The sequence below is a fragment of the Mauremys mutica genome, unplaced genomic scaffold, assembly GCF_020497125.1.
Source record: "Mauremys mutica isolate MM-2020 ecotype Southern unplaced genomic scaffold, ASM2049712v1 Super-Scaffold_100214, whole genome shotgun sequence".
Taxonomy (NCBI): domain Eukaryota; kingdom Metazoa; phylum Chordata; order Testudines; family Geoemydidae; genus Mauremys; species Mauremys mutica.
In genome coordinates, this window is record NW_025423289.1 from 250,451 (window position 1) to 272,912 (window position 22,462).

Below are 22,462 nucleotides of genomic sequence, written 5' to 3' on the forward strand. Positions count from 1 at the left end.
ATATGTTGTTGGAAAACAAAAGCATCTCCTGTTTGTCACTGTTGTGTATTTGGTTGTCATGGTTTTGTTGCTATGGCAACTGAGTTCGATTATTATGGGTTAGCTCAACTGGTTTCAACCGGCTGAGGAGCTCTGTATATTATGTAAATAAAATGGAGGTTTTGGTTAGCTGCCTGCTCTCTGGCCACAAGTGATTGCTTCCTACACCGGCTGCCCCAAGGATATAACACTGGCGACGAGGGTGAGACTCCGGTGCTGCTCCAGTAACAGAAGGAAGTAGAAGTTAAGGTAAAGAACAAACAAAAAAAAAAGCTGCTTGTTTGTACTGACTGTGAAAGTGAAACTAAAAATCATGGCTACTCTGACCAGGCCCCTGGAGCCTTTTGATGAGAATACAGAGCAGTGGCATGTGTATACTGAGCGTTTTGAGCTTTTTGGTATTGCAAATGACATTACAGAAGCGAAGAAGGTGCCAATATTCTTAACTGTTGTAGGGGCTAAAACCTACTCTCTGCTACGCAGCTTACTACACCCTGTTAAGCCTGAGACTAAATCTTACAGTGACATTGTGGAAATCCTGGGGTCTCATTTCTCCCCAAAACCACTGGTAATTGCTGAAAGATATAGGTTCCACAAAAGAGACCAAAAGGAAGATGAAACAGTTGTACAATTTGTAGCCATTTTAAAAAAGCTAGCAGAACACTGTGAATTTAAAGAAATGTTACATGATGCCCTGCGTGACAGGTTAGTGTGTGGCCTGTACAGTGAAGCTATACGGAAGCGCCTACTGACAGAGGCTCAGCTTACCTTACAGAAGGCTGTTGATATTGCTGTCTCCATGGAACTGGCTACAAGGGAGGCACAATACATCGGTGCACCCCCTAGGGTGCAAAAAGTGTCACAAGAACCGACCCACAAAACTGTGCAGAGTCAAGAATGTTACCGCTGTGGTAAGCCGGGTCACCAGGCATCAGAATGCTGGTGTAAGGACCTGGTGTGTCGACACTGTGGCAAAAAGGGACACATTGAGTGTGCCTGTAAACAAAAGAAAAAGAGGCCTGTGGTCTGGCTGACAAAAAGAGGAACCCTGCATACCCTAGAGCAGACCCAGGATGATCAAGGTGACACCTCATCGCAAGAGGAAGTGCCACTGCATGTTTTGTCTTCGGCAATGGGCTCACATGAATACTGGGTAACCCCGTTATTGGATGGCAAACGTATACGCATGGAACTGGACACCGGTGCAGCCGTCTCACTGATCTCCGAGACTGTGTATAAAGAAAAGCTACAGCATCTTCCGCTTAAGGCAACAAAAACTGTTCTGAAGACGTATACGGGAGAAGCTGTGCCTATGCTGGGCACTATTGATGTTAAGGTGGAGCTCAATGGACAGGTGGCTAAATTGCCACTGTTTGTGGTGAGAGGTAACTACCCAGCCCTAATGGGTAGGTCTTGGCTTGGGAAGATTCAACTGAACTGGGCAGAAGTGCACCGGATGACTAAAGAAGAAACCAGTCTAACCCCTATACTAAGGAAACATGCTGCTGTTTTTGGAGATGATTTGGGAAGTATGAAGGGAATCACTGTGACATTGAACATTAAACCTGGCAGTCCACCAAAATATCTGAAAGCCCGAACTGTGCCATATGCCATCAGGCCAAAAGTTGAAGCAGACCTGGAGCGCCTGGTCACCAATGGAGTCCTAATACCAGTTACCCATAGCTCATGGGCCACTCCTATCGTTCCAATCGTGAAGAAAGATGGCTCTCTCCGGATTTGCGGTGATTTTAAAGTCACTGTCAACCCAGTGTTGTGTGCAGAGCAATACCCGCTTCCCCGCATCGATGACCTCTTCGCAGGCCTGGCTGGGGGACAAAAGTTCAGTAAGATTGATCTGAGTCAAGCATATTTACAGATGCACGTCGATGAAAAGTCCCAAGAGCTGTTGACTATTGTGACTCATAAGGGGCTTTATCGATACTGTCGTCTACCCTTCGGAATAACATCTGCTCCCGCCCTGTTCCAGAGGGCTATGGACCAGATCTTGTGTGGCTTGTCAGGAGTTCAGTGCTATCTGGATGATATCCTGGTCACTGGAAGAAATGAAGAGGATCACTTAAAGAATTTAGAGGCTACCCTACAAAGACTGGAAGAGTATGGCCTACGAGTTCGCAAAGACAAGTGTGAATTCTTCAAGCCCTCTGTTGAATATTTGGGACACATCATTGATTCTGCAGGTCTTCATAAGGCCCCTGCAAAAGTTAAAGCTATTGTGGAGGCTCCCCCACCTCGAAATGTAAGCCAGCTGCGCTCGTTTCTAGGACTCCTGAACTATTATGGAAAGTTCATCTCACAGTTAGCCACACTGCTAAAACCACTTCATGAGCTCCTTGGGCAGAACAAGGCCTGGAAGTGGACTGAAGCCTGTGATGTTGCGTTTAACAAAGCTAAGGATGCATTGCTAAATTCTGAAGTTCTAACGCACTTTGATCCATCCTTACCACTGCAATTGGCCTGCGATGCCTCCCCTTATGGAGTGGGAGCAGTCGTGTCACATATTATGCCTTCAGGTGAAGAGAGACCTATTGCTTTTGCTTCACGCACTCTAAGCAAAGCAGAAACTAACTACGCCCAAATCGAACGTGAGGCATTAGGAATTGTTTTTGGAATTCGGAAGTTTCATCAGTACCTGTTTGGGCGAAAATTTACTCTTCTCACAGACACCGACCTCTGACATCAATTTTTGGACCTTACACAGGCATTCCCCCATTAGCTGCTAGTCGTATGCAACGTTGGGCATTGTTACTTTCAGCACACACATATGAAATCAAATATCGGAAATCCACTCTACACGGCAATGCAGATGGCCTCTCAAGGTTGCCTTTGCCGGTTAAACACCAAGATAGTGCCCACAAGGAATCTCCTACTTTGAACAGGTAGAGAATACACCCATCACTGCTACTCAGATAAAGAAGGCAACTCGCGTTGACCAAGTATTGTCCCACGTTATGGACCTGGTGATGCATGGAACATCTCGACAAACCTCTCCGGTCTCATCAGACCTTGTTCCCTACATGTCCAAGCGGACGGAGTTATCGGTCCAATCTGGTTGTTTGTTGTGGGGGAGACGTGTCATTATTCCACCACCACTGAGATCACAGATGTTAGAACAGCTACATTCCGGTCACTGTGGAATAGTGCGCATGAAGGAAATTGCACGAAGCTATTTTTGGTGGCCTGGACTGGACAGCGCTATTGAAGAGAAGGCAAAAGCTTGTATGTCATGTCAGGGTGTGAGGAATGCACCCCAGTGGGCACCCCTACACCCATGGGACTGGCCTGAAAACCCGTGGCAACGTATTCACGTTGACTTTGCTGGCCCCCTTGAAGGAAGCATGTTCTTGGTGGCAATAGATGCCCATTCTAAATGGCCAGAAGTCTCTATAATGCAGTCCACTTCTGCAGAGAGTACTATCCAAAAACTACGAGGACTCTTTAGTCATTTTGGTCTGCCAGAACAACTTGTGAGCGACAACGGACCGCAGTTCGTTTCTCAGGAGTTTCAAAATTTTATGAAAGCAAATGGGATACACCACATCACGTCAGCACTATATCATCCGTCCACCAACGGATTAGCTGAAAGATTTGTGCAGACAATGAAAAACGCTTTGAACTCAGCAAGGGGACAACACTCCATTCAAAAGCGTCTGGATACCTTTTTACTTTCCTACAGAAACACACCTCATGCTACGACCCACGCATCTCCAGCCTTTCTAATGATGGGACGACAGCTGCGCACTTGCTTTGATCTGCTGAAACCTTCTGAACACCGACAAATTGTGCAACATCAGCAGCAATATCAAGTCATCAGACGGGCACCCAGAGCAAAAGACCGAACCTTTAGCCCGGGACAGCCAGTTTTGGCTCGGAATTATACTTCCAGAGCTAAATGGGTTCCGGCCACAGTCATCACTCAAACAGGACCTGTTTCCTACACAGTCCGGACTGCAGAGAATCTTACCTGGCGGCGACATGTAGATCAGCTGTTGCCAGGTCATGCCAGTCCTCAGGACCCATCTGCAGTTGAGGGGTCTGACTTCACCTCTTCTGGTGAGGGATCGAATCACGAGTCACCTGTTTCTGACTGTTCTCCTCCATTACTGCCAGCGGCTGAGATACCCCTTTGCCCAGCACGAGCTGATACCACCTCCTCACCTGTTCGTGCTGCGGACCCTGAGCCCCTAGTGCTTTCGGGTGCAATAACACCAGTAGTTCGCCGTAATCCACCTAGAGACAGAAGGCCTCCTCATCGGCTGGATCTTTAGCTAGGGCGAACCCACGGTTATGGGGCAAAATAATCCCCAGGGTTTAGCCGGGAATGGAGGCAGTCTACCCTCCTTCTCTAGTCTAGTTTGTGTTTTATTTAGGGGATGTTCTTATTAGGGGGGGAGGAATATGTTGTGTATTTGGTTGTCATGGTTTTGTTGCTATGGCAACTGAGTTCGATTATTATGGGTTAGCTCAACCGGTTTCAACCGGCTGAGGAGCTCTGTATATTATGTAAATAAAATGGAGGTTTTGGTTAGCTGCCTGCTCTCTGGCCACAAGTGATTGCTTCCTACACCGGCTGCCCCAAGGATATAACAGTCACAGTGTGTTAAATTGTCTCCTCACACACAAAGAGACACCTAGATCTCAAACATTAGATAATATGCTTCAGTCTGAGCTAAGTAGTTGCTGCTCTTCACAATTTCAAAATAAAAGAATACAAATGAAATAGACTATTTCAGCTATTCTATTATGTGTTAATCTGCTCTGAGTAAATGTGATAGGACACCTCATATTATGCACTACTCCTAGTGACGCTCTCCAATGGATCTGCATCCTCCACCCACCGTGAGGTAGGTAGGAGCAGATCATTATTATCCTTACTTGAAAGAGGGAGAAGCTAAGGCTGAGAAAGGAGAATTGACTTGTCTTAGGTCACACAGCCAGTCAGTGGCAGAGTTGGGAATAGGACCCAAGAGCCCTGATTTTCAAAGTAACCATCAGATCTTGAATTTCAGACACTGAAGGAACTGAATAAAGTGCTCTCAGATGAGCTCCAGACCAACAACAATGCAAAATAATTATTCAGCAAGTATTTGAGAACTACAATTTTAGAGAGAATCATGAACTGCTCAGAGACCATTAATGCAGGAAGCAGCAAAATTTGTCAAACATATGATGGTTATGACTTATTTCCTTGGTCTTAAAAGAGAAGAACAAGGACCTGAGTCTCCTCCCTGTCAATAACCCCCTGCTCAGCCAATCAGGGTAGAGACTGAGGACGGGAGGCTGAGGGTTCTCACCAGAGAGCCCAAAGGATGGCCCAGGTCACCGGTGGGGATCACTGCCCCAGCACTATTTCAGCCCCACATTTTTGGGTGGACCACCCACAGTGGGAGCTGCCTGTAGATTGCCATGGACTCGCAGGGGCGAAAGAAAATGCAGGCCTGTTATTTACCAGGCTGTACGTGGCAACAGACGATATTGGTAAGGGATGCAAGGAGAGTATGGGTCACGATGCAAACTGCAGACACACACACACACTAAAATTAATCAATTTAAAGTTTTATTGGGGATAATTACAAGGGGTAAGGGAGGAGCGTATGATTAGCTAATAGAGTTAATGAAACTTAAAACACACAATGACTAAAATATCCACTAACAATATTTATAAACAAAGGTGCAGCATTTAATAATAACTGATACTTACAAATACAAACCAACACATAACGACTGGCAAACGTAGAAGCTCTGTTTGAAACACGTGAGCTGAGAGAGAGGCGTCGAGGTGACCAGGCTCGGTTACGGGTGTACACAGGATTCGTTTTTCTTTCTCCTCTCCCTGCCTGCACATGGCAGGCAGGCCTAAAGTACTAACTATGACATCATAGAAGCAGGGGCGGCTCTAGAAAATACAGCGCCCCAAGCAGGGCGCCGTGCTGCGCCGCCCTTCCCTGGTCCCGCGGCCGGGGCAGAAGTGTCTGCGGCGGGTGTGGTGGTCCCGCGGCTCCGGTGGAGCATCCGCAGGCATGCCTGCGGGATCTCCCTCCGAGCCGCGGGACCAGCGCACCTGCCACAGTCATGCCTGCGGGAGCTCAAGCGGAGCCGCGGGAAGAGGGGACCCACCGCAGTCATGCCTGCGGCAGGTCCGCTCGTCCCAGGCTCCGGTGGACCTCCCACAGGCATGACTGCGGAAGGTCCGCCGGAGTCAAATGCCGCCCTGCCCCGACAAGGCTGCCCCACGCGCCTGCTTGGCGCGCTGGGCTCTGGAGCCGGCCCTGCATAGAAGTGTCATAGGGGACGGTGCCCAAAACCTGTTTGTGTCCGTTTCTGATTGGCACAAGCAAAGTTTACACCAAGTAGGGGAGCAGGTGCCTTAAAGTCTGGCTTCGCCCCCAAAAGGTGAGGAAATGCATATTGTCTTAGAATGCGTTAAACACTGAATGACAAAAGAAGAGGCCAGGGCAATACCGGTATGGGCAAGTTTTACAGGATGCAGACAGGAACTCATCTCAACACTGCCGAGCACTCCCCCGCAAAACACACACACACCGCTCCTGCTGTTGGGAGCGGAACAGGAGAAAGGACAAAAGAAGCAAGAGACAAAGAGAAAGGAGGGAGGGACGGATGAAGGAAAAGATGAAACAAAAAGGACAAACCCTAATATCCCCAGTGATTCTAAGGGACAAAATCCCAGGTGTAGAATAAAATTCGACCCCCTTAAACTCGTGTTTTCCATGCGTAGAATTCAACTGTCACCAGATGGATCACACTGAACAGGTTTCAAACCTCAAGGAGGCTCTTACCTTCTAAACAGGGACAGTTCTTTTCTAGTAAAATCAGGAAAAGGGAAGGGGAAAACTCAAAAAAGGTTCCTCCTGGCACTCACGTACCTGAACCCAAATACTCTCTCAGTCCTCAAAGAGAGACCTGGAGAAGGAGAGTTGCTGAAGCAAAACCACAGGGGTCTCTGAGGATTCCCTGGCCCCTCGCCCCTGTACTGCCTGGCTGATGTCACCATCTCTCTGTGAGGTCACCACCTCCCCACCACCTTTGACCAATAGTCTGAGGTCCTGCAAAAAGTCTTTGTGATGTCACTGCCGCACCCCTCCCTTGCTGTGCTAATGTCCTGCCCCTGGCCAGGCACTTTGGAGGTTTGAGCTACTCCCTGTGGATCACCCCACTCAAGGAGCATTCGTTCTAGGAAGCGAGCCGGCTAGACAGGAAAACATCAGACACTGCTCCCAATGCTACACTCAGTTTTTCAGAAATTAGTCAACTTTATGGCCAGAAGAGACCATTAGAGCATCTAATCTGACCCCCTGCATATCACAGGCCTCCTGTATGACACAATAGCTACTTTTGGGGCAAATACATTCCAGAAAGGCATCTAGTCTTCATTAAATGACATCAGGAGATGGCAAATCCATCACTTTCCTTGGTAGCTTGTTCCTGTCGTGAATCATCCTTGCTGTTGAATATTTGTGCCTTAGTTATAATATGAATTTGTCTTTTTTCACCTTCCAGCCATTGGGTCTTGTTATGCCTTTCTCTGCTAGATTAAAGAGCCCTTTCATATCCAATATTTTCTCTCCATTAAGGCCCTTCAACACTTCAATGAAGTCACCTTTCAATCTTCTTTTGATAAGCGAAACAGGTTGAGCTCGTTCAATAGCTCACGAGAAGGCATTTTTCTCCAGTCCTCAGAACATTTGTTGGTTCTTTGGTCATCAGACTCCTGAACTGCAGCTGGATGTGGTTCTTGTTCTTCTGCACAGCACAGCCCCTGGAGAAGAGGGATCTGCAAATGTACATTCATATGATCCCTTTGTTTAATTGGTGAAAACATACACTAGACACTTAGAGGATTGGACTGATTTCAGCTGATGGACAACTTTGCTAGGGTTTTATGCATTTGGACAGCAAAATGTTGAGTGTTTAAATTCATATTAAGCATCCACATATAGTGGAGCTCCTGAACATAATGGAGAATGGAAATGAAAATGTTTTCCTTTTTTTAAACGAAAGTACTGTGGTTTGAACCAAGTACCACTTGATCAATAGTAAAGTACTCTACCACTGAGCTATACCCCCATCACATCAGTAAAGTGGAATTGTGATCTCCAGGACTTTGAAGGACAGCCCCTGCTTCATCGAGCACCTTTGCCATTCCCAGAACACAGGTGGTTTTAAAAATGGGGTTTGATTAAACTTCTTAAATGTGGTAAACACCACAGCTTGCACACCCACCGATACAGCTTCTCCCACTGACATAGCTGCCACCTCTTGGGGAAGTGGATTAACTGCACCCACAGGAAAACTCTCTCCCATCAGCATAGAGCAGTGGTTCTCAAGCTCTAAGTCAGGACCCCAAAGTGGGTCATAACCCTGTTTTAATGGGGTCACCAGGGCTGGCATTAGACTTGTTGGTGCCTGGGGCTGAAGCCAAAAGTCTGAGCCCCACCAGCCAGAGCTGAATCCTTCAAACTCTGGTTTTGTCCTCCCCTAACTGGGGCAGGGCTCAGGCTTTGTCTCCCCTGCCTCTGCCCAGTGTGGAGGGGCTTGGTCCCTCTTTCCAGGGCCATGTAGTAAGTATTTTTTTGGCAGAAGGGGGTTGCGGTGAAAGGAAGTTTGAGAAACCCTGGCATAGAGCCTCTGAATATGTCTAGACTTGGGTCCCTGTGGCACTGTGGGTGATCAGACACTGAAAATACAGCCGTGGAGACACCACACACCAGGCTTGCCTAGCAGGCAAGAATCAAACCTCCACAGAAAGACACCCAGTTGCTTTTCCTAAGCACTCAGCCACCACCACTTAACCAAAAGGCTTTTCTACACTATGGTTCTGTTCTAACTGAAGGGTCATTTCCAATTGTTTGCTCAGACCAGCATTAGGGAAAATGGTGCCCTTGGCAACTTGTACTTTGGCACTTCCCCATTGCTCCTGGACGATCCCCACTCCCCCTTTACCGCTAGCTCCTGCACTCCCAACACTTGCACCTCCTTCACCCCTAACTCCTGCCCCTCCTGTGCCCCCTTTGCCCTTAACTCCCTGGGCCACCAGCCATTGCCCCTCTCCTGTAGCCCCTTCACATGGCTCCAGTGCTGGGGGCCCCGCACTTGTTCTCCCTTTCCCTGGGCTTTGGCATCACTAGCCGCTGATTAGTGAGTAGGGTTCAGTGGTCCCCAAAAAGTGGGGCATGACTCCTAGGGGGACACAGAGGAACATTCATGGGGGCACCTCAGGGCCTGAGCCAGCCCCCATGGAGGGAGCAGCACTCAGCCCCACACTGTCCCAGCTCTTCCCCAACCCCACCCTCAGCCTGGGCCTCTGGCTCCCAGCTCAGCCTCGACCCCCTTACCCCTGTCTGCACCCCTCTCCCCAGCAAGCAACAGCCCCACTCCCAGCCTCGGTTCTTGACTGCGGCTTCCGAGGGGCCACAGCCATGGATATGAGGGCACAGTGTGAAATGTTTGGGGAATCACTGGTTTAGGGTGATGTTCTCAATCATTTCTATGCAGTCCAATAAAAGCTATTCCTCACCCACCTACCCCTCCATCAGGATGGACTAGGTATGTTCTGCTGCCCTTCACTCACGCAGGAAAGATAATAACATTTCATTCCACTCAATCCTAAAGTGATTTGTAACCCACCACCAGCCAAAACTGGTCATTTTGGAGAAGTGGCCCCATCATGCTGCATAGCTAGGCAGAGTAGGTGTGTCTGTGCAAACACGGTCTGTTCCTGAAGTCTTTCCCCCAGCTCCTCACTAGATGTGAAGGGGGAGCTCATTCAGCCCCTGCTTCCGCTTAGTATTTAAAAACTCCTTAGTGTCCCTAGCTCTGCTGGCCTTAGATTTCTCCTCCTGTCTATTACTTGACAGCTCAGATGAGGTGGCCGAGTGGTTAAGGTGATGGACTGCTAATCCATTGTGCTCTGCACACATGGGTTCAAATCCCATCCTCATCGGATGCATTTAGTCATCATCCCTCCTTTGTAGACAACCATGTTGCCTTTTGGTACAGTGACAGATCAAACAATGTTGCTTCTTGCAAACAGAAACTCAGAACTCCCTTGCTTTAAATAAAATATCTAAATCCCAGATTTCTTTAAAAAAAAATTCTCTAGTGCTGTATTTCTTAGTTTTTTTCTCCAAAGGGAACATTCTCATCATCTCCCCCAAACACCCTGGGACCTGCCCAAATTATTAAAATACCCTCAACCCATGCAAGGCCAGAGCAGTGAACCAGAGCTAGTGTCCAGGCCAAGCTGTTCTGAAGGAGGCAACTTAAACGTTTTCTCCCTGCTTCCCTTGGCAAGGTCTGACTGAGAAAACAAAATTCCCCAAACTGAAAATTTTCTGCTGAAAAACCAATACTAGTCTGGTTGGGGACTTTGGTTTGAAAGTATTATTGTTATTATTCTCTTTTGATTTCTGAATCAGTTCAGTTCAGTCTTTGTCCTCCAGGTGTGTTTCCAGCTGCTGAGTTGTGGGGGAGAGAGGCCAAGTCATGATGTCTCTTCCCCTCTTTCATAGTTTCTTCTAACTTGCTAGGAAGCTCCTTTGCTACCATGTGAGTCAAGCAGTGTCCATTGTCGCTGTGCTATCTTGGAGAAGTCTGCATTGTACACGGTTCCTGGGCTAGTCCTTGGGAGTGTGGATATCTTCAGTGGGCCAGCAGCGAGTCTGGCGCCTCCATTGTCATATCTGAAAGGCTGGTGTGGGGCATTTCCCAACCTCATAACATATCTCAGTAACACACACAGACCAAACTTCATAACTTCCCAACCAATGCTACACACACAATCCAACACGATATTAATGTTCAACAGATCAAGACTTTTGAAATAACACCTCACCAGGCAGACTTTGTACAAACCATGTCATCATTATATGAGAGTGGTGAATATGGGGCTTCCAGGTGCTGCTTTGAGCACAGCGTGCCACACCTGGGCTTACATTGCAATGGAGACGTACCCTTAGAGTCTATCTCTCCTGGGATAAAGATGGCCCACACCTGACTCTCTGCCAATCCCCACTGGGCCCTGAGAAGTGTTGTTCGTGTTTGTATTCTATAAAGCAGAGGAGCAGATGAAGTTTTGCTCCCAAGGTGTGTGTGTGATTCTTTGGACAGGTCTACACTATAAAGTTAGGTTGGTGTAATTACATGACTTAGGCTGGCAATGCAGTTCTATCAAGCTAATCCCGGTATAGATAGTGGCTCAGCTGTCAGAACTTTCTGGAGCTATGAAAGGGGAGGGGCCCAGCCTCTGTAGCAAGAATGCAGGGCAGGCGAGTTCACGGCAGATGTGGTGGGATACTGGTGGAGGCCAGTTATGGTGATATAATGACCAGCAGCATTTACACTGACAATTTGTCACTTTAAGTTTGCTGCACAAAGCTCTAGGTCTCTCGTCGAGGTGGTTTTATTTTGTCACCAAAACAGGGCAATTTTGTCGCCAGACGTGGCATTGCAGTGTGTGCACCAGCCAAAAACTGCTGACCGAGGTAGCATTGTGTGTTTTTCACACATCTGAGCAATATAATGATGCTGAAGTAACCTTGTAGTGCAGACCTGGCCAAAGATTCACACACACAAACACACACACAGCTTGCAAGGAAAACCTCACCTGCTCCTCTGCTTTGCAAAATCCAAACACAAGCAAAGCTTTTCAGGCCCCAGTGGGGATGGCAGCGAGTCAGGTGTGGGCAGACGCTGTGTTGCTTCCACAGGCAGGCACCATGGCTTAGCTGGCTAAAGCACCTGTCTTGTAAACAGGAGATCCTGGGTTCAGTTCCCAGTGGTGCCTTGTTGATTAACTCTTGGACAACCTGGTATTGGCTACTGCAGGAGGACAAAACACAGAGCTCTTTGGTCCAGCCCAGTATAGTTGTTTAAATTATACTCACAGGCACTGATAACAGACTTACTGAAAGTTTGGGAGTTAAGAGCTGATAGGCCAGTGTTCCAGCCTGTCACAGATGATCCTGCTCCCTCTGGGACAGGGGCAGGTCTGGGCTCTCATGCTGAATGGCTCATTGTGGCTGCCAGAACCTGTGGGCAGCTTGTTTAGTTTACACCGAGGGTTGAGTCCTGCTTTGTGCACCGTGTGTGAGAATGAAAATCCTAAACTGCCCTTTGAAATAACGAAAGCAGCAGGACGTGTTATTGTCCCTGCCCCAAAGCAGACAGACCAATGGAGTAATGCCATTGAGTCCAGGCTAATACTCCACTGCCATTTTACCTTTTTCGCTTGCTAAACTCCCTCCCAACCTTGAGGGCTCCCAGAGCCCGGTATTGAGCCTGAGCCGAGATGTCTATGCTGCAAATTTACCACCCCACGGCCCTAGCCTGGGAGCCTGCACTGGCACGGGACAGCGCTGGGTGTTTCATTGCAGTGTGGACATCGCCTAGCATTATGTCTACACTGCCATTAACACACCCAAGTCACTATTCTCAAACCCTGGGTCAGTTGATTCAGGCTTGAGAGGCTTGTGCTGCAGGGTTATAAAATTACAGCGTAGACACTTGGGCTTCAGCCCAGCCTCCGAGACCCCACGAGGGGTGAGGGTCTCTGAGCCTGGGCTCCAGTCTGAGCCCAGATGTCTATGCTGTAGTTTTTAGCTCCACAACCTGAACCCCAGGAGCCCAAATCAGACCATCCAGGCCAGCGGGATTTTGTCACAGTATAGATGCCGTCTCAGGATATGTCTACACTGCAATGTAAGCCCAGGGTTAGTAGAAGTCATGTCAGCAGCCCCAACACATAAACATAAACCACAAGAGAAAGACCCACCCCCCAGATAAGCTGGGCAGTGTCCTTCTCCCTACGGTTCATAAGTCCAGCAACCAAAAGTCCTTTAACATGAGCCATCCCCTGTCTGCACCCCACTCACAGCTGTTGTCCTTAGTCAGTGCAAGCCCAGAGGTGCCTCTGTAGAGTTCACCTGCCATCCTGGGTGGAAATGGGGGAAAATAAGAAGGCACCGTATGTCCCCTGCCTAGCAAGTGCTATTGAATTGAGGGTGAGTCCCTCTATCGGGGTCTGCCAAGCACAGTTGTGCTGCCCTCGATTCACACAACAAGGATAACAACCCTTTATTTCTCCTGCCCCTATAACATGGAGACTGGGATTCCAACACCAGCCAAAAGTGATCATTTCAGCAAGCAACCCAACCTATTTCCAACATACTGTAAAATCCACATGCAGACTCATACATGAAACCTTGCAAGAAAATCTTCCTGTAGGGGTCTGAAGCACCTGCTGCTGGAGGGAAGGAGGGAGCTGTGGGTTGGGATTGAGGGGCTCTGGGAATAGGAGAGGGCTGTGGGTTGGGACAGAGGAGAAGGGTGAAGAGGAGCAGGCTCTGGTTGGGAGTGAGGAGCACTGAGCATAGGAGGGACTGAGGGTTGGGACTGAGGGGCACTGGGAAAAGAGGGGACATGGGTTTAGGCTGAAGAGCATCTTCATTTGGGGATCCAGAAGGAAAGGGGAAGGCAGCAGGTTATTGTAATTCCTTAGGGATATTCTGTTGCTTTGTCTGTGTGTGTCTGTGCAGGGAAGGAACATGCTCTATGCCCAGAGGCCTTTATTCCTCCAGGCTGCAAGACAGAGGGGCTGTCAGGAAGTTGCCCCTTCAAACCCCACACAAAAAGGCCCTTCTGAGGAAAGGGAAAATCCTGCAGAGAAAAAGTAACATCAAAGAGGATGTGAGAAACACAGTTTAAGATCTTAGTGAATAGTTTATCACCTGACCAGGGACTTGAACCCTGGACCCTCAGATTAAAAGTCTGATGCTTTGCCAACTGAGAGAGCCAGGCTCATAAAGCAAAATGGCAAGCTGGTGCAGAGGAGAAACTAGTCAAGAAAACAAGAGTGGGAAACAAGAGGGGAAACCTGCTGATCTCTCTGGCCAGGTCAACACTACGAGTTTATATTGAATTTAGCAGCGTTAAATCGCATTAACCCTGCACCCGTCCACACAACGAAGCCCTTTATATCGATATAAAGGGCTCTTAATACCGGTATCTGTACTCCTCCCCGACGAGGGGAGTAGCGCTGAAATCGGTATTGCCATGTCGGATTAGGGTTAGTGTGGCCGCAATTCAATGGTATTGGCCTCCAGGCGCCATCCCACAGTGCACCATTGTGACCGCTCTGGAAAGCAATCTGAACTCGGATGCACTGGCCAGGTTGACAGGAAAAGCCCCATGAACTTTTGAATTTAATTTCCTGTTTGCCCAGTGTGGAGCGCCGATCAGCACAGAATCAAAAAAGAGCTCCAACATGGACCGTATGGGAGATACTGAAGCTGATCTCTGTATGGGGAGATGAATCTGTTCTATCAGAACTCTGTTCCAATAGACAAAATGCCTAAACATTTGAAAAAATCTCGAAGGCTATGATGGACAGAGGCCACAGCAGGGACTCAACACAGTGCTGAAACTTAGGGAGCTGAGACAAGCGTACCAGAAAGCCAAAGAATTAACTGGACACTCACGGAGGGAGGGGCGACTGACAACTGTAGCTATCCCACAGTTCCTGCACTCTCCAAAAACCATTTGAATTCTTGGCTGAGTTCCCAAAGCCTGAAGGGTCAAAAACATTGTTGCGGGTGGTTCAGGGTATATGTCATCCCCCCGACCCTCCCCGCCCCGTGAAAGCAAAGGGAAAAAAAATAATTTCTCGCCTTTTTTCAATGTCACCGTATGTCTACTGGATGCTGCTGTCAGATGCGGTGCTGCAGCGCTACACAGCAGCATCCCCTTCCCTTCCTGACGGCAGATGGTACAGTAAGACTGGTATTTGTCATCGTCGTCCTGTGAGTGCTCCTGGCTGGCCTCGGTGGGGGGCACCTGGGCAAAAATGGGAATGACTCCCAGGTCATTCTCTTCTTTAAGCTTTGTCTAATGGAGATTCAGTCTTGCCTGGAATATCACAGCAGCTGAAGGCTGCCTTCCCCTCCCCCTTTGATCTCTACTTGCAGAGGCAATAAAGTCAGTGTTGTTTCAAACTCATGCATTCTTTATTACTTCATTGCTCAAATAGGGGGATAACTGCCACAGTAGCCCAGGAGAGGTGGGGGAGAATGGAAGGACTGGGTGGCGTTGTTGCAGGGGCACCCCCTAGAATGGCATGCAGCTCAGCATTTCTGCAGGGTATCTGGGGCTCTGACCCGGAGCGGCCATTTGCTTCTCTGGTTCTTTTGTAGGCTTGCCTGATAGTCTAGACAGGACTGCAGGACTGACTCTCCCTTTAGACAAAACGTAAAGAAGGGAATGACCTGGGGACTCATTCCCATTTTTGTCCACGCGCCCCCAGCCAACCTTACCAAGGCAAGCCAGGAGCACCCATGACAGCAGCAGACGGTACAATATAACTGGCAACTGTCATTGTCAACTTGCAAAGCAGCAGACAGGACGGCAGACAGATCCAGGGCCTAGAGCTGCAGGTAGAAACTCTGATAGAGAATAGAAGGGGGTTCGAGCAGCTGATGGAGCAATGGCAAGCAGTAACCGAAGGGGAACGCCCAGGGGCACAGGGGGGAGCAGGGGCTGAGGCCAATGAGGGGGGACCACCAGATGAGGAAGATGGGCGGTGGAGGCATGTGACTGTGAGAAGCAGGCCAAGGAAAAGGAGAGCCAGTGAGGGGGAAATTGAGCTAAGAAACAGGTTTGAAGGTCTGGAGAATGAGGAAGGGGTAAAGCAGATGGTAGCTGATGGTGGGAGGCCAAGGAAAAAGAGACGAGCGGCCAGTCCCATAGAAAAAGGGGAGGAGTCTATGGAGGTAGCACCAAGTTTGGGCCCAGGGAGGATACAGGATGGCTTAACGGGAACCACAAGGGATGATAGGAATGGAAGGAACTTGCAACCAGGGGGAACGGGGGATAGGTTAGAGGACCGCACTGTCCCCAGGCGAAGGCAGGTCTACGTGATTGGGGATTCCATACTGAGAAGGTTGGACAGGCCTGTGACCAGGGCCGATCCGGAGAACAGAAGAGTGTGCTGTCTACCGGGCGCTAAAATACGGGCTGTGGACCTGAGGTTGAAAAGGATCCTAAGAGGAGCAGGTAAGAACCCTTTGGTCATCCTTCATGTGGGAACGAATGACACTGCTAGATTCTCGCTAGAAAGGATCAAGGGAGACTATGCCAGGTTGGGTAAGACGCTCAAGGAAATTGAGGCTCAGGTGATCTTCAGTGGGATCCTACCTGTCCCTAGGGAAGGGCGCCAAAGGGGTGACAGGATCGTGACGATTAATAGTTGGCTGAGGGAGTGGTGTTACAAGGAGGGCTTTGGGATGTATGGGCACTGGGAGGCTTTTGGGGACAGACAACTGTTCTCAAGGGATGGGCTCCACCTGAGTAGGGAAGGAAGTAGAATTCTAGGCGGGAGGCTGGCCCATCTGATTAAAAGAGCTTTAAACTAGACACTGGGAGGAGACGGTTGGGAGAGCTCCTGGTGCTCTCCACGCCAAATTTATACATTGGGAGTGAGAACAACAGGATAACAACAGATATAGCCAGAGGGGGACAGTTAGGTGTAAGGAAGAGCGGGGGGACGGATACTAGATCTACAAGTCATACTGGAAGTACTGTGTCCCTACCGAGTTGGGGGAAAAGAGTGAGAGGAGCCCAACAGGAAAGATTAGGATGTTTGTTCACCAATGCAAGAAGCTTAGGTAACAAAATGGAGGAACTGGAGCTCCTGGTCCGAGAATTGAAACCAGATATCGTAGGAATAACCGAAACATGGTGGAACGGTAGCCATGACTGGAGTACAGGTATGGAAGGGTATGTGCTGTTTAGGAAAGACCGAGGCAAAGGTAAAGGTGGGGGAGTAGCATTGTATATCAATAATGAGGTGAAATGTAATGAAATAACTAGCAATGCAATGGATAATACGGAGTCTGTCTGGGCAATGGTCACATTGGGGAAGAAAACTACCAGAGCCTCACCCGGGATAGTGATTGGGGTGTGCTATAGACCGCCGGGATCTAGCTTGGAGACGGATAGAGAGCTCTTTAATGTTTTTAAGGAGGTAAATACTAAAAGGAACTGCTTGATCATGGGGGACTTTAACTTCCCGGATATAGATTGGGAAACAAATGCTAGTAATAATAATAGGGCTCAGCTTTTCCTAGACGTGATAGCTAATGAATTCCTTCATCAAGTGGTTGCTGAACCGACGAGGGGGGATGCCATTTTAGATTTGATTTTGGTGAATAACGAGGACCTTGTTGAGGAAATTGTTGTAGGGGGACAACCTTGGCTCGAGTGATCATGAGCTAATTCGTTTCAAAATAAATGGGAGGATAATCAATACTGCATCTGAGACTAGGGTTTACGATTTCAAAAGGGCTAACTTTACTAAATTAAGGCGACTAGTTAGGGAAGTGGACTGGACTAACATATTTAGGGATCTAAAGGCAGATGATGCCTGGGGTTACTTCAGGTTGAAGTTGCAGGAGTTGTCAGAGGCATGTATCCCGAGAAGGGGAAAACGGCTCGTAGGTAGCAGTTTTAGACCGAGCTGGATGAGCAAGCGTCTTAGAGGGGTCATTAAGAAAAAACAGAAAGCGTACCAGGAGTGGAAAATGGGAGGGATCAGCAAAGAAACCTACCTTATTGAGGTCAGAGGGTGTAGGGAAGCAGTGAGAAAGGCAAAGCGACGGGTGGAGATGGACCTAGCGAAGGGGATTAAAACTAATAGCAAACGGTTTTTTAGCCATATAAATAGGAAGAAAACCAAAAAGTAAGAAGTGGGACCGCTTAAAACTTTAAACGGAGTGGAGATTAGGGATAATCTTGGAATGGCACAATATCTGAACGAATATTTTGCCTCGGTCTTTAATGAGGCTAATGAAGGGCTAGGGAATAGTGATAGAGGGACCGATGGGAATGAAGATATGGGGGTAGACATTACGGTATCCGAGGTAGAAGCCAAACTTGAACAGCTTAACGGAAGTAAATCGGGGGGCCCGGATAATCTTCATCCTAGAATATTAAGGGAATTGGCGAGTGATATTGCTAGCCCGTTAGCGATAATTTTTAATAAATCTCTAAATTCGGGGATTGTACCGTTTGACTGGAGATTAGCTAATGTAGTTCCTATATTCAAGAAGGGGAAAAAAAGTGACCCGGGTAACTACAGGCCTGTTAGTTTAACACAGGGGTCTCAAACTCAAATGACCCCGAGGGCCGCATGAGGACTAGTGCATTGGCCCGAGGGCCGCATCACTGACACGCCCCCTTGCTGCCCCTGGCCCCGCCCCTGCCCTGTCTCTTCTCCACCTCCTCCCCTAAGTGTGCACAGTTTTAATAAATATATACACTCAGTAATGCACCTCACTCAAAGGACAAAACACGCACTTAGATTTACTGCCTAAGGCTCTGGGAGGGAGTTTGGGTGGGGGAGGGGGTCTGGATGCAGGCTCTGTGCTCGATGCAGGCTCCAGGCTGCGGCAGAGGGTGGGGGTGCAGGCTTTGGGACGGAGTTTGGGGATAGGAGGGAGTGCAGGGGTGAGGGCTGTGGGGCTGAGGGTGAGGGGTACATGATGCAGGAGGGGGCTCAGGGCTAGGGAAGAGGGTTGGGCTGTGGGGTGAGGGCTGTGGATGAGGGGTTCATGATGCGAGGGGGCTCAGGGCTAGGGAAGAGGGTTGGGCTGTGGGGTGAGGGCTGTGGATGAGGGGTTCATGATGCGAGGGGGCTCAGGGCTAGGGAAGAGGGTTGGGCTGTGGGGTGAGGGCTGTGGATGAGGGGTTCATGATGCAGGAGGGGGCTCAGGGCTAGGGCAGAGGTTTGGAGTGTGGGGTGAGGGCTGTGGATGAGGGGTTCATGATGTGGGGGCGCTCAGGGCTGGGGCAGAGGATTAGGGTGTGGGGGGATGAGGGGTTCATGATGTGGGGGCGCTCAGGGCTGGGGCAGAGGATTAGGGTGTGGGGGGATGAGGGCTCTGGCTGGGGCTGAGGATTAGGGTGCAGGGGGATGAGGGGTTCATGATGTGGGGGTGCTCAGGGCTGGGGCTGAGGATTAGGGTGCGGGGGGAATGAGGGCTCTGGCTGGGGCTGAGGGTTTGGGGTTGGAGAGGCTCAGGGTAAGGGCAGCCTGCCTTGCCAGTACTGGCGGAGGGCAGACACTAGGACCCTGCGGCAGCAGACAGCAAATCTGCTGGGAGCCCTCCGGGCAGCAGGCAGGGGAGAGGCGCGCTGCGTTCTGTCAGGCAGGGACGCAACACAACGCGGCGGAGGGGGGGGGACACGCGGAGGGGGGGTGGCAGGCGGGGGCTGGGACTTGCTCCAGGCAGGGTCGCGGCGGCGGGGGGAGACCTGCGGTGGCTGGGGCCGATCCAGGCAGGACCGGGCGGGGGGGGCGGGAAGAGACCCAGCTCCAACTATTGCTGGAGCAGGGCGCCCAGCCCTGAATATTGCTGGGGCCCGGGCCCCACACAAGTATATAACCTGCCGCCCATGCCCCCTGGCCCGGCCCAGCCCCGGTGGGTCTCGCTTCCCTTCCCCCGGCCCGGCCCCGGCGGGTCCCGCTTCCCTTCCCCCGGCCCGGCCCCGGCGGGTCACGCTTCCCTCCCCCACCCCCCGGCCCGGCCCAGCGGGTCTCGCTTCCCTTCCCCCCCACCACGGCCCGGGCCCGGGCCCGGCGGGTCCCGCTTTCCCCCCCCCCTTACCCGAGCACGTCTCCGGCGAGGCCTGAGCTCCGTCCCGCTCAGAGCCGCGTGGTGAGGGGGCGGGGCTGTGAGCTTCACGCCGAGCGCAGCGCTCAGCCCAGAGCTCCCAGCCCCGCCCCCTCCCCACGCGGCTCGGATCGGGGCGGGGCTCAGGCGCTCGGACGGAGACTCGGCGCTCTATGCGCCAAGGCTCCAGGAGAGGGGCGGAGGCGGGAGCCTCCGCTTTTCTCTTGGGGGCCCCTGCAGAGCTCCCCTGGGGAGCTCCGCGGGCCGCAGGGAAGAGCTCTGCGGGCCGCATGCGGCCCGCGGGCCGCATGTTTGAGACCCCTGGTTTAACATCTGTAGTATGCAAAGTCATGGAAAAAATCTTAAAAGAGAGAGTGGTTACGGACCTTGAGGCCGATGGCAACTGGGATAAATTACAGCATGGATTTGCGAAAGGTAGATCGTGCCAAACCAACCTGATCTCCTTCTTTGAGAAAATAACAGATTTTTTAGACAAGGGAAATGCGGTGGATCTAATATATCTGGATTTCAGTAAGGCGTTTGATACGGTACCGCATGAAGAATTACTGGTTAAATTGGAAAAGATGGGGATCTAAATGAAAATCCAGAGGTGGATAAGGAGCTGGTTAAAGGGGAGACTGCAGAGGGTAGTATTGTAGGGGGAACTGTCAGGTTGGAGGGGGGTTACCAGTGGAGTTCCTCAAGGTTCGGTTTTGGGTCCGATTTTATTCAATCTATTTATTGCTGACCTGGGAACCAAGAGTAGGAGTGGGCTGATACAGTTTGCGGATGACACCAAGTTGGGAGGTATTGCCAATTCGGAAAAGGATCGGGATATCCTCCAGGGAGATTTGGATGACCTGGTTAACTGGAGTATTAGTAACAGGATGAAATTCAATAGTGAGAAGTGTAAGGTAATGCATTTAGGGATGACTAACAAGAATTTTAGTTATAAGCTAGGGACGCACCAGTTGGAAGTAACAGAGGAGGAGAAGGACCTAGGAGTCCTGGTTGATCGTAGGATGACTATGAGTAGGCAATGTGATGTAGCCGTTAAAAAAGCTAATGTGGGCTTGGGATGCATTAGGCGAGGTATTTCTAGTAGGGACAAGGAGGTGCTAGTCCCGTTATATAAGGCGTTGGTGAGACCTCATTTGGAGTATTGTGTGCAGTTTTGGTCTCCCATGTTTAAGAAGGATGAATTCAAACTGGAACGGGTACAAAGAAGGGCCACTAGAATGATCCGAGGAATGGAAGGTCTGTCGTATGAAAGGAGACTTGAGGAGCTCGGTTTGTTTTCCTTAACCAAAAGAAGGATAAGAGGAGATATGATTGCACTCTTTAAATATATCAGAGGGATAAATGCCAGGGAAGGAGAGGAATTATTTCAGCTCAGTGCTAATGTGGACACGAGGACAAACGGATATAAGTTGTCAGTCAGGAAATTCAGGCTTGAAATTAGACGAAGGTTTCTAACCATCAGGGGAGTGCAATACTGGAACAGCCTACCGAGGGAAACAGTGGGGGCGAAGGACCTCCATGACTTTAAGATTAAGCTAGATAAGTTTATGGAGGAGATGGTATGATAGGATAACGGGCTTAGTCAATAGGTCAATTAAGTGCCACACTGGTAAATTGTACAATGGGTCAATGATATGATATAAACTTTTTCCAGAGGGTATGGCTGGAGAGTCTTGCCCGCATGCTCGGGGTTCAGCTGACCGCCATATTTGGGGTCGGGAAGGAATTTTCCTCCAGGGAAGATTGGCAGTGGCCCTGGAGGTTTTTCGCCTTCCTCCAAAGCATGGGGCAGGGGTCGCTTGCTAAAGGAGTGGGTGGATCGGCTTATGTGGCCTGCATCTTGCAGGAGGTCAGACTAGATGATCATAATGGTCCCTTCTGATCTTGAATTCTATGATTCTATGATTCTATGGCTAGTAACCATCTTTGCTAACTTGCAAAAGGCAAGGGGATGCTGCTGTTTAGCGCTGCAGTACTGTGTCTGTCAGCACCATCCAGTAGACATATGGTGACAGTGAAAAAAGGCTGAACGGGCTCCATGGTTGCCATGCTATTGCGTCTGCCCGGGCAATCCAGGGAAAAGGGCGCGAAATGATTGTCTGCAGTTGCTTTCACGGAGGGAGGATTGAGTGACGACATTTACCCAGAATCACCCGCGACACTGTTTTTGCCCCATCAGGCATTGGGATCTCAACCCAGAATTCCAATGGGTGGGGGAGACTGCGGGAACTACGGGATAGATATGGGATAGCTACCCACAGTGCAACGCTCCGGAAATCGACACTTTCCTCAGTACATGGACGCACACTGTCGAATTAATGTGCTTAGTGTGGCTGCATGCACTCAAATTTATACAATCTGTTTCCAAAAACTGGTTTCTGTAAAGTCAGAATAATCCCGTAGTGTAGACATACCCTGTGATTAACAACTTTGGTGGCTAATTGAAAGGTTGAATGTTCAAACCCAAATGAAGACGGAGGTGTTTTTTTTAGTGATGAGAATCCAGTACATTTTAACAGGCAGAAAATCTCCTCAATGCTGCTCTAGCCTCATTGGGCAAGTATAAGCCATACTTTCACCAGATGCATTGGTGGTATAGTGGTGAGCATAGCTGCCTTCCCAGCAGTTGACCTGGGTTCAATTCCCAGCCAATGCAAAGATGTGATGTTTTCTCATGGAGGAAGAAAGGGGCAGGACTATAC

At 49.7% G+C, this 22,462-nt stretch overlaps 3 non-coding genes across 3 annotated transcripts; all 3 read left to right on the forward strand.

Moving 5' to 3' along the window:
• Nucleotides 1–9,936: 9,936 nt before the first annotated feature.
• TRNAS-GCU lies at nt 9,937–10,018 on the forward strand. The gene has a single exon. It is a non-coding gene; the product is annotated as a tRNA-Ser (tRNA).
• A 1,768-nt stretch (nt 10,019–11,786) lies between these two features.
• On the forward strand, nt 11,787–11,860 carry TRNAT-UGU. Its single transcript has one exon. It is a non-coding gene; the product is annotated as a tRNA-Thr (tRNA).
• Nucleotides 11,861–22,344: 10,484 nt separating this feature from the next.
• TRNAG-UCC lies at nt 22,345–22,416 on the forward strand. The gene has a single exon. It is a non-coding gene; the product is annotated as a tRNA-Gly (tRNA).
• Nucleotides 22,417–22,462: the final 46 nt, after the last annotated feature.